This window comes from Lytechinus pictus, chromosome 2 (assembly GCF_037042905.1).
Source record: "Lytechinus pictus isolate F3 Inbred chromosome 2, Lp3.0, whole genome shotgun sequence".
Taxonomy (NCBI): Eukaryota; Metazoa; Echinodermata; class Echinoidea; order Temnopleuroida; family Toxopneustidae; genus Lytechinus; species Lytechinus pictus.
In genome coordinates this window covers 13,657,104-13,670,208 of record NC_087246.1, presented here as the reverse complement: position 1 = coordinate 13,670,208, position 13,105 = coordinate 13,657,104, and the positions used below count along the sequence as shown (strand labels likewise).

The 13,105-nt window shown below is 36.8% G+C and overlaps 1 long non-coding RNA gene across 1 annotated transcript; it reads right to left on the bottom strand.

The window, feature by feature from the left end:
• Positions 1–2,836: 2,836 nt before the first annotated feature.
• On the bottom strand, positions 2,837–12,632 carry LOC135156788 (uncharacterized). The gene is made up of 3 exons (XR_010295817.1): positions 12,457–12,632; positions 6,798–7,007; positions 2,837–5,023 (listed from the first exon to the last, which is right to left on the bottom strand). It is a non-coding gene; the product is annotated as an uncharacterized LOC135156788 (long non-coding RNA).
• Positions 12,633–13,105: the final 473 nt, after the last annotated feature.

Below are 13,105 nucleotides of genomic sequence, written 5' to 3'. Positions count from 1 at the left end.
TTTTTCAATGAGATCACTTCGTGGTACTATTCCAATTATAAAAAGCAAAGATTTTATTATTTTCAACCAATCAGTGCAAGAATAATGATGCCTCTGTCAATTATGACTGAAAATAGAATTTCCATTGGATTAAATATGTATACAAAATAATATTTTTGAGCAGATTTTGATATTATGGTATTGTAGATAATGCCATGGGTAACGCGCGTGTCAATTTTCGTCGCGATTGCGAGATCAACGGCCGAGATCATAAGGGGGGCTGAATCAGCCCCCCCCCCCCGAAATGAGTGAAATGACAGAGAAGAAAAATGCAAGGGACAAGAGATTTGGGGAATATGTGAAAGGGAGCGAAGTGACCAAGCAGAAGAAATGTAGAGGACATAAAATTGTTGGGGTATGTGAGGGAGCAAAGCAACCGATAAAAAAAGCAGGTCAAAATATTTTCGAATATGTGTGAGGAAGCGACTCGTTCACTCTTGAGCAGTAGGGACTTGTTTAAAAATAGCTTAAGAAATATGCGTTTTCTAAGCATGGTAAACACATATTGTAGGCCTACGGTAGAATTTAGGTGCTCTAAGAGTTAGATTCTGAATGAGCTGCATTTGCTGGTAAGACATGCGCAGAGGATCTTTGTCTTTCATCCATTTTCCACACTTTTCTTTTGATTTCAGTTTCCAGGCAGAAAGGCCCACCCTCCTGTGGATGCCAATGGGGCAGGGGATTATATGCTTAAAATGCCAATTTTTCTGGTTGGAATATCAAACATTATCCTGAGCTTCGCGCTCATTTTAAAAATTATGTATAAACTATTAATGCTGATAAATACATTTAGATGTGCAGTGCTCTCTTGTAAAGCAGTTTTGTACTGAAGAGGCTACCCTGGGTAAATAAAACAGAATAAATGAATAAAGAAATAAATAAAAATGATGTTTCTAATCTCAGACTTTCTTATGCCCCTCGAAAGCTCACCCATTTTTACAATTCTTTGTTTCTCTTTTGATATCTAAAGTTCCGGTTTTTCCCTTTCTATCGTGCACTATTCTAAGCCCCAGCCCCACTGGCTTCCACAGGAGGGGGGGGGGGGGGGGCTTCCCCTGAAAACTGAAATCAAACAAAAGAAATTTGAAAAATAAAAATGGATAAGAGACACAGATCCTTGCCGCATGTCTTACCAGCCAATACAGTTCATTCAGAATTTGACTCGTAAAACACCTAAATTCTACCGTAGGCCTATAATAGGTTTATTCCCATTTCGTCTACTGCCATTTTGTCCACTCACCAAATGGTATGTCATTTCATCTACCATCAGTTGTTCCTTTTCCACATCTTCCAATTACCATTTTGTCCAATAGCTAGTTCGTCTAATAACCAATTTGTCTACTTTCATTTGGTCTAATTGCATTTTTGGCCAATTTGTCCAATAGCCACTTTGTCCATTTTCATTATGTCTATTACCATTTAGTCCAATAGCCAATTGGTCTAAGGGCAAATGGCCACTGACCACTTAGTCTACTTACATTTTGTCTATGTTCCATTTTGTCCAACTGCAGTTGATCCACTGTCACTTAGTCTAAACCGATTTCATCTAACAATCATTTGGTCTAATCATCAATGGGTCCAATTGCCATCCCGGTCAATATTCGTTTCGTCTACAATCAAATAGGAATAGTCTCCTACTAGCAGTCCTTCTAGTTTGGTGCCTGTGTATTGCTACCTCGACTCCTGTTGCTCTTGTGATTTGTTATTAATTTACACCTGTCGTTTGATTAATCTTTTATTAGTGTTTTTTTAAGCTCCATTGTAATACATTTTATGTTTTTATGTAATGTTCTCCCCATCCTTTCCCACTTTTCTCTCTTTTTAATTTTTTTTGTACCGTCCAAGGCTGTTATCGTTATTATTATAGTACATTTCTTGTTTATTAGTACTATCATTAATTACTATTATTACAATTATTATCATTGTTATATGATGAGTGATGATTATCATTTTTAGGTGTGCATTTAAAAAAAAAAAGAAATGAGGGTAAATTCCAAATCAAAGGACCCTATTTCAATTTTATCAATTTTAACCACTCCAATTCCCCCTTTTGTGTGCGTGATGTGGTAGAGAGAGCGGGGGGGGGGGGGGGGGGGGGTAGGAGGCTGCATGCTGTACCGCATCATTCCATTCCTGATAGCAGGCCTAGTTATATATTTTTTTATCTTCAGGAATTTCAAGGTATATTTAAGAAGTCATTTCATCCCCCCCCCCGGATGATGCATTATATTTGTATTAGACAACATGGCTATTGGACCAATTGGCTATTAGACTAAATGACTATTGGACGATTTGAGAATTGGACGAACTGGGCGATTTGGTTGTTAGACAAACTGATTATTGGACCTAATGGGTGGTGGACGAAATGATAGACGAAATGACAATTATCCGGTAGATAATTTGGATATTGGACCAACTGATATTAGCCAACATGGCTTGGACTAAATGAACATTGGACGAACTGATTAATGGAGATGGCATTAGCCTTAATAGAATTAGACTAAATGGGTGGTAAACGAAATTGCTATTGGACGAAATGGCATTTATAGACAAAATGAAGGTAGACCATGTGGTGAGTGGACTGTATGGCAGTAGACGAATTGGCAATTTACCTTAAAATATGGGTTTACCATTCTTAGAAAACGCATGTTTCCTAAAACAAGTCCCTACCGCTCGGGAGTGAATGTGTCGCTCCCTCGCACATATTCCAAAATATTTTGACTGACCCTGGGTAGATAAAATAAACAATTACAAAAACAAAAATGTTGTTTTTAATCTGAGACTTTTTAATGCCCCTCGAAAGTTCACCTGCTTTCTCACTCTCCCCCTCTCTATCTTTGTTTTTATTCATTTTCATTTTACAATTCTTTCTTTCTCTTTTGATATCTATAAAGTTCAGATTCACCCTCTCTAACTTGCACTATTCCAAGCCCCCGCCCCATTGGTATCCACAGGAATGGGGGGAGGGGGGGCTTACCCCCTGGAAAATAAATTCAAACAAAAGAAAAATGTGAAAATAAAAATGGATAAAGACAAATAATCCTCTGCGCATGTCTAACCAGCCAATACAGTTCATTCAGAATTTAACTCTTACAACACCTAAATTCTACCATATTATCAGTTTACCATGATTATAGAAAACGCATATTTCCTATGCCATTTTTAAACAAGTCCCTATCGCTCGGGAGTGAACGTGTCGCGCACCAGCACAAATTCGAAAAATATTTTGATTGACCTGCTTTCTGTTTTTTTTTATCGGATGCTTTGCTCCCTCACACATACCACAATTTTTGTCCCTCTTTCCTTTTACTTCTGCTTGGTCACTTTGCTCCCTCTCACATATTCTCGAAATATTTTGGCCCCTGCATTTGTTCTTCTCGTCACTTTGCTCTCTCACATATATCCCCAGAATAATTTTTCTGCTCGGTCGCTTCGCTCCCTTGAACATATCCTAAAAATGTTTTGCTCCCCCTGCATTTTTTTCTGCAGACAGCCAATCCATTTCTCATCCAACCTCTCTCTCTCTCCAATACCTTGAAATGAGGGGGGGGGGGGGTACTTTTGATATGAGAGTGTCTGAACAGTTGAAAATAAGTAAAATATAATTTGGCTTTTTTTTTTGTTTAGTTAATATTTTCTGAATGAGTGTATCTTACAAAAGGATTATACCCATTTCATTACATACAACATACACATATTTTGAGAAATACCAACAGAAAAAACATGTACTATTCATTACTGTCCAAATCCTCAAAAAAAAATTATGGTAATGTTCGCTTTCTCAGGCATTCATCAAAGGCTCCCCCACACCTGTCTCTCTTTCTCTATCACCCTCAATCTCAATTCATCTTTTTGTCTCTATCCAACAGCTCATTAGTAAAGGTCAAGTTTACCCAAGAAAATTGTTGGTTCAGTTAAATTGAGAAAAATCAAACTAGCATAACGCTGAAAATTTCATCAAAATGGGATGTAAACTAAGAAAGTTATGGCATTTTAAATTTTCACTTATTTTTCACAAAACAAAAATATTTACAACTCAGTGACATGCAAATGAGACAGTAGATAATGTCCCTCACTCACTGTTTATTTTGTTTTTTATTGTTTGAATTATACAATATTTCATTTTTTACAGATTTTACCATAAGGACAAACTTTACTGAACCAAAAAAGTATTGAATAATGCTAATTCCACATGATCAGGGAGGAATAAAATTTTGTTTAACATGACAAGGAGAAAATTAGAATATACCTTATTCTATATATCAAATGAAATAGTGAGTGGATGACGTCATCAGTCTCCTCATTTGCATACTGACTGTGTACAGAATGTGCATATAACTCTTTTGTAAAATTTAGCAAAATTTTTAAATGTCATAACTTTCTTATTTTACATCCGATTTTTTATCAAATTTTCAGTGTTATGCTTGTTGGATTTTTCTCTTTTTATTCATATCAACAATTTTTGGGGTGGACTTGTCCTTTATCTGTCCCCCTTGATCTATCCTGTTCTATTCTTCTGTCATCTTGCCGTCATTCCTACTTTTCACAAACTTTTTTCTCTTCTGACATTCTAAGTCAGAATGAATATACTGTAAGACATCATTTTTGCAACACGTTCAAATTTAATGAATTCACTTTTGTTACATGCCCACTGATAAACTATTTCATTGAGCTATTTTAAATAATCAGAATGCACATTGGGGTAATTATTTGTTGTAAAGTTTTGCAAGTTATGTTTGTCCAAACTTAAGAGCAAGTAATGTACACGGCGGGACTTCTCGTGTGTGGTTTTCAGCCTCTTCTCCAAGTTCTTAAAACAGTCCATTATTGCTGTTATCTTCCACTTTACCTCTCTTGGACTTTCTGATATTGAGTAGGAGTGGTCCTCGAGAAATGAAGGTGCTGAAGACTTTGCAGTATCTGGGAGGTTGTTTGCTGAATCAAAACGTCTTTCTTTCGGGGAATTCCTTGGCTTGGGTGAATTCTGTACGAGATGAATGAATTAAAAAAAAGAAACATATAAGAAATATTGAACAAAAACAGATAGAAGAATGAAAAGATAGCTTTAAATTTTTCAATTAAATATTTGATAATACATGAAGAATAATATTTATTTAGGAATCAAACCTTTTCCAGTGACTTGCAACAAAATAAATGTTTTTTTTTTTTAATATTCATGATGATATATTAACCCTATCTAGCCCCTGGGGGGGGGGGGCTTAATAAGCCCCCCCCCCCATCCACATTTTTCACGATAAGTCCACAATGAGAAACGAGGTACCACAATTTTCTTTTTCGTTCAATTCTCGCAGAGCTTTTAGACAAAATTCGAGACGCCCAGATACGCAGTTACGCAACATTTTATGAGTTCATGTTGGACCGAAAATTGCTCAAAAATATTATTTTGTATACATATTTAATCCAATGGAAATTCTATTTTCAGTCATAATTGACAAATGCATCATTATTCTTGCACTAATTGGTTGGAAATAATCAAATCTTGCTTTTTATAATTGGAATAGTGCCACGAAGTGATCCCATTGAAAAAAAACTATAAAATACATAAGGCCCCAAAACAAAGAAATACGTATGGAATTATAGAACCAATAAAATACATAAAAGTAGAAATTTGATTTACCATTTCTTCAGGAGCACATTTGTTTAGAAATCATAGAATTTGGGGAATTATTAAGGGATTTATCTTTAACCCTAAATAGACTGGGCTATTTCGACGCCTAAGAAGACGGGGGGGGGGGGCTGATTCAGCCCCCCTTATGATCTTGGCCGTTGATCTCGCAATCGCGACGAAAATTGGCACGCGCGTTACCCATGGCATTATCTACAATACCATAATATCAAAATCTGCGAAAAATCTCATTGCTCATTATGTTAATTAATGCGTAAAATCATAAGTTTGCTCTAATTAACAAAATAATGCCCCTAAAATGCTCATTTTTGTTTCACTTACTCTTTATAGGCATCTGATTAAATTAATTTTTAAAAAAGTTGTCAACATCACATTCATTTTTTATGTATTTTATTGTTTTCTAAATTTCTTATGTATTTCTGTGTTTTTCGACTTTTTGTTTTTTATTGTTTTTTCAATGGAAATTGTCGGAGACGTTTTTTTTTACCATAAACAAGATAAAATTAATTGATTTTGAGCAGTAAAAGGAAAAATATGAAACATTTTATAAATTTTGGCTAAAAACACTACTTGCATTGGATTTGTACACAAATACACGTTTTTGAGCAATTTTGGTTCTGCATGCAGTTACGAAATGTTGCGTAATTTCGGAACCCTGTACCTGGGGGTCACAATTTTGGTCTCAAAAGTTGCGCAAGACTTGAAAGTAAAAAGTAAACGAGTGACGCGGTCAAAAAAATGTCGAGCTCCATGCTTGCAGATTACATTGATGGTGACGTGTGCATCGGTTTTCGTTGCGATCGACAGTGCATGGAGATCTGAAGAGGGGGACCAAAAAGGCCCCCCCCCCCGGGCTATGCAATCTCAAAGTAGCCCAGGATTATTATGTAGGGTAAACCAAATTTTTAATATATTTGTTCATTTAGTAAGAGTTTACTGTAAATACACAGTATAGGCCCAGGTCCATGGTTACCCTCCCAAATAGGATAATTTTCATCTCTATTTGGCTACTGAAAATGGAATATTTAAAGCAATGTTCTATCAAACCAAAGGTAGATAATACAGAGAAAATATTTCTTTAGAACACATGTATGATATAGATCTACTGTACCTTCTGAAGACGAGGCAGGAAATCAAACATGGTTGGGACAGCATCCTGTCTAAGACGAGTCACTTGCCCAGTCCTGTCAAAGCAACCATCTTCAAAATGGTCAGAACGGAGTACAGAGCTCTTGGAGGAATTCAATGAAGCTCGCTTCATATTGACCATCCATACTGTGTTACAGACAGTACAGGTTCAGTCCAACGGCTGAATGGGAATCTGCAGCAAATGTAAACACATGTCATAAAATCAATTACACATAATTAAGAAAATTTGACTTGTCCAAAGGACACAGATGCCCCCGCTTAAAGGGGAATCCAACCCAAATAAAAAATTGTTTTTATAATAAGGAAAAGAAAAATCAGACAAGTTGATAGGTGAAAGTTTGAACAATATTGGACAAACAACAAGAAAGTTATGAATTTTTAAAAGTTGTAAATATTGGTAATCACTGTACCCATGGAGACTTCAAATTGGCTGCATATGGGATGTCATAGTGATGTAAGGCAAGGACTACTCTTCCATGTACTCCAATTCATATTATGGCGAAAATGTGATTTTTTCCCAAAAGTTTTATTTCAAATTAATATTTTTCTTTCATGAGGACATAAAACAATATACTACCTGGGTTATATTTAGATTACTGCCCCAGGGGAATGGGTACTTAGGAGAAAACCACTAATCCCTGATAATAAAGTACATGGCCTATGGGAAAGTTGTCCTTGCCCCTTGTCATAATTTACTTATCCAGTTGCCAATTTGAAATCTACATAGTATTAGTTTCTTTTGCTTGTCTGATTTCTTTCAAACTTTCACCATTCTGTTTAATTTATTTTTCTCCTTCCCAACACAACATTTAATGGCCAAGGCTGGATTCCCCTTTAACGCGATCAGAAATCCATTCAATATGATTGAACTTAATATCATGCAGAAACCAATATGCATATATATAATTAATTAACAAATTTAGACCTTTGAACCGACTTGCATATATAATGAGATGTGACCTTTGACCTGCGTACACCGAATTCGAACTTAGCCTGTATTTTGTGGTCATCTACCTACACACCAAAATTTTTTAAAATCCATTAAATATTTTTCGAGTTATTGCGCAGAAACCAAGTGGGGGGACGGACAGGGGCAACGCTTACTGCCCCTTCCGGGCTTCGTCTGCTGGGGCATAAAAACTCTAGGCCTACTCAGCAGGGGCCCATTTCTCATTACCTGGACAAGTTAGTCATATATCTTTATCTATTAAACACAGAGTTAGTTCCAATCTTACCCAAAAGGATTAACTAGAATCCATTGATATCGTCATATCGATACTATTGGTGGAACAAAAATAGCATAATTTTCAAAAAGTAAAATTATGATAAAACTTACAATTATTGTGATGAATTTGGAAATACATCCTATCAAAATAATAGCAGAGGCAAAATATGCATAAAACATACTCAAACATGCAGACATGGGCATTAAATTGCTGATGAAATGAAATTATCAGTAATTCATTTCATGACAAAAAAAAATCACATGTATGTGGACATTGAGATGGGTATCCCCAGATATAAAATTTGAATAGTTTAAGTAAACCATACAGGCTTTCTTCCTAAAATGATGATAATTATACAGGTTTTTAGGATTCCAAACACCATCAAAATATTATCATCATGAATAAACTCTTTAGATACCGAAACACACGATTTTATAAATTCTATGCGTATATTAGAGAGAGAAGGGTCTGAAAGCGACGAGTACGAGTCCAATTATGGATGGCCTGAAGTGGTAGAATCTTTGTCAATTCAATTATTTTACTACTTTAAAATGAATGGTTTTGTGATGTTTTACCAACACTTGTTATAATTCTGTGCATTACAATTACTATTGAATGATTTATCCCACTTGTGTACAATATAATTCATTTTCTATGAATTATTATGTAATATTATAATTTTCGAATTTCGAGGCTCATTTGCATGTATTATGGTGTCATCTATCTAAACACCCAATTTTTAAAAAATCTGTTGAAATTTTATAAGTTATTATGAGGATACCAACTCGCATATTTAATGACCCTGTGTAGTGGTCCACCTGCATTCCCCCAACCAGTTATCGGGAGGAGAGACCTGCGGGTCACAGTTCTGTGTGCGCGCCCTTGTAGGCGACCCAGATTGGCTGGCTCCTCCAATATGCCTTTGAATGTCTTTGACAGATATATGGTGCTATAAAAATGCAGTGGCGTCACAGGCGGGGGGGGGGGGGCAGGGGGGGCAAGTTACCCCCCCCTGGCGGATTTCACCGGGAAAATTAAAAAACAACGGGAAAAAGAAAAAAAGGAGGGAGAAAGAAAGGGAAAGGGGAAGGAAAGGGGAAAGAAAAGGAGGAAAGGGAAATGGAAAGAGAAAAGGAAAAAGACAACGAAGAAAAAACTGTTTTTAGTAAAAAAGGGAGGAAAGCGGGAAAATGTACGATAGAATTAACATTTGAAAAAGAACAAATCATTGAGAAAAGGGCCTATGTAATGCAATAGCACGGTGGGAAATAAATTAAAAGATGACAAAATGGCAAACAATAGCGGGAAACGAAGGTAGAATGTAATTAGTCAAGAGCTAAATTAGAAAACAAAGAAAAGGAACAAGAAAAAAAATAACACGACCGGGCTGCTGATGATTGAAATTAAAGAGCGGGAAGAAAGATAGACTGCATACAACATTGTGCTATAAGTTTTCTAAATTTTATGCAAATAAGCTACCGGGGCTTTGCCCCAGACCCCACAAAGTAGGGGCTCTTCATTTATAATCTTCAAATGGCTCTATAACGCCCCCGTTCAATCACGTTCAATCACTGCCATACAGGCGGGGGGGGGGGGGGTCGTGGTTCCACACCCAAGAGGATATAAAAGAAATTTATAGGAGACAACGTACATGACGTATAATGAAATGAATAAAAACAAGGAAATGTGTTATATGCTGATAATAATGGAAAAATCTATCACATAATTAGATTTTAATTTCAATAGGCAATTTTTTCCAGCTCGCTTTGCACACTGGCGACTTTTTACAAATTTTTCCCACATTTCTATGTTTTGCCCCCTCAAAATATTTGGTTCATTACGCAACTGAGTTGAATAAATGTGTTGTGTAAAAGCTATATTATGCCCGCGATTTGATTAAAATTGGGGAAATCTGCAAGGTTTAAATGGCTTTGATATCAAGAAGTTCCTGGGGCTCTGCCCTGGACCCCAAACACACAGCACTGCGTATGGAAGGGTTGGGCCATGGCCCCAAAAAGTTCTACAGCCAAGAACAAAAAAAAGGAGGAATTACCTCCTTTTTTGTTGGAAAAGTATTGTAGGATATGAATTTAATTACTGAATATGTTAAAAAATAGCTCAAAGTTAGATTCTCATGAAAAGTTGATTTTTTTTCTCGCTTGCTTCGCTCGCTCAGGACTTATATATATAAAGCAGCCTTTTGGCACATGTTCTATACTGCGCTCCTGGTTGTTTTTTTGTTTTGTTTTTTACTCTTCACGCTACTGCTGCAAAGAATCCTCTTCACAGTGGCGTACAGACCACCGTGACAAAAAAGGAATCTAAAGAGAGAAGAATTAAATAAATTTATTATCTGGATATCATGTCAAAATCTATCACAAAATTGGATTTTTGTATTAAAAAGGTATTTAAAAAATTGCTCGCTCGCTTCGCTCGCTCGCAACTTTTTTTAAAGGTAAGTTCTGGCCTTCTCAAAATAGTCGCCTTACTACACCATTACGCCTATATTCATACCATGATATGACCGGGAAATTTTTGGCTCTTGCCCCCCCCCCCCTGGCCACCGAACCCTGTTACGCCGCTGTAAAAATGCTGTGCATCATCATCATCTACCTACACACCCAAATTTTTTAAAAATCTGTTGAATATTTCATAAGATATCTTTAAGGAGCTGTGATCTTTGACCTGCATACTCCGAATTCGAACTTAGCCTGTATTGGTATCATCTACCTACACACTCAAATTTGTTTAAATATGTAGAATATTTTATAAGTAATCATGCGGAAACTAAATTGCATATTTAATGAGCCGTGAACTTTGACCTGCCGACTACGAATTCGAACTTGACCTGTATTTTGGTGTCGTCTACCTACACACTCAAATTCGTTTAAATATGTAGAATATTTCATAAGTAATCATGCGGAAACTAAATTGCATATTTAATGAGCCGTGACCTATGACCTGCCGACTCCGAACATAGCCTGTATATGGTGTCATCTACCTACACACCCTAATTTTTATAAATCTGTTGAATATTTCATAAGTCATCATGCGGAAACCAACTCGGATATTTCATGAGCTGTGACCTTGGACCTGCAGACTCAAAGTTCAAATTCAAAGTTAGCCTGTACTATGGTGTCATGTACCTACACACCAATTTTTTTTAAAATCAATATATATAAATCGAAATATATTTCGATTTATTGCGCGGAAACCAATTGGGGGGGCGGGCGAATCAACGGACAGGGGCAACGCTTAATGCCCCCTCCGGACTTTGTCTGCGGGGGCATAATTACCGAGGAGCTGCATTTGAAGCGAGCCTGAATCAAGGCTGTGAAATTTATTAGCGCAACCATCAGGCTTCCTTTTATTTGCGTAAAAAGAAGAGACACGCAAAGTCACTTTCTAGTCCAAACTCCAAAGTAATCAAATTTGCTTTTTTTTAAATATGATTTTGATTTAGGCCTAATTAAAAATATACTATTGACTTTTTGTATTATGGCTACTCACCGCAAAGCGCCCCGGTGAGTAGCGAGGAGTTTCGGCAAATATTAATTCTGTATTGTAATGAAGCGATGTTTGCCAACTTCACAGAAATCCAGGGCCAAATGCAGTTCGGTGTACGAGGTTAGTACTATAGATCTATACATGTACTGTAGCAACTATATGTAGCCACTAACCTCGAACTAGTAATGAGTGGGGCCAGGGCTACCACAACTATACTAGTACAGCAGGCGATGGTTCGTGTAAGCTCCACTACACTTCACTACTGCTAACCTCTGCTTCACCTATACTGATTAATGGCTGGCTATACGAACCATTGCCTGAGTTTTTTAGGCCTTGTCACTCAAAGGTTCATTACATGCCACCGCGCACAGAAAAATCAAGCAATAGAAGTTGTGTGTTGTGGACACCAGAAGTGGGATCACAGCACGCGTGACCCACTAGTTAGAAATCCATTGCCAAACGTGGTTAATGGTGCGAGGTTAGTATACTAATACTAACCTCGCAATACGCGTGAGTCACTGAGTGGAGTAGCCTAACATTAGAGTTTCATACGGCATGTACGGCCAGGCATCAATAAGTATAACTTTTGTTGTCATCCAATTTCAATGAAATTTTCAGCATCTTGCTCGGAATGAATTTTACATTATTTATTAAGATCAAGGCCTAAATATCTTCAACCTGTATAATTCATAACCATTTTACTTTTTAGGTGTGCAGAAAAGACCAACCCCCCCCCCCCCCAATGGTCTGCTGACTACAGTACATAAACTTAAATACACGGGACTAGTATTGTTACACAGCTTTTTGCAAATGCAAGTTTGGTAACGACTATCGAATTCCCATTTTTTTTCAACGTAATTTTGAAGTCGAAAACATAGCTGAACTTACGAATGCAATGTCCGTCCACATCCTACCGATTAGAGCAGTTGTATGCAGCTCATGTAGGCATGAATAACGTGAAATCTAAGCTAATAAGTTCACCAACATGCCAATCTGAGCTGTGAAAAAGTGTGATCGTCCCGGAGCGAAAACAGCTTGAGCAAGGTGCAGCCAATCAGCGACCTTCTTATGTCCCCTTCGAGACAGAGGAGACGAAATGATTTTATGTCAAAAAGACTCAAAACACAAAATCATTTCGTCGACGAAATTTTTTTGTCTTTTGACACAAAATCATTTCGTCGACGAAATTTTTTTGTGTTTTGACACAAAATCATTTCGTCAACGAAATTTTTTTGTGGTTTTGACACAAAATGATTTCGTCGACGGAATAGATTTTCGCATCGCAACGAAATAAATTTTGTGGACGCAATTACATTTAGTCTCGACGAAAATTGATTTTGTGTGACAAAAAATAATTTCGTATACGAAATAAAACTGCGTCATGACGAAATGATTTTCATATGAACAAAAACACATTTTGTGTACGGAATGGCGTGAATTGGACGGAATTTACCATCGGACATTTGGTGCGCCATTTCGTTTGATAAAAATTCATTTCGTATGGCACGCCAAATAAACTTTGTGGACGCAATTACAT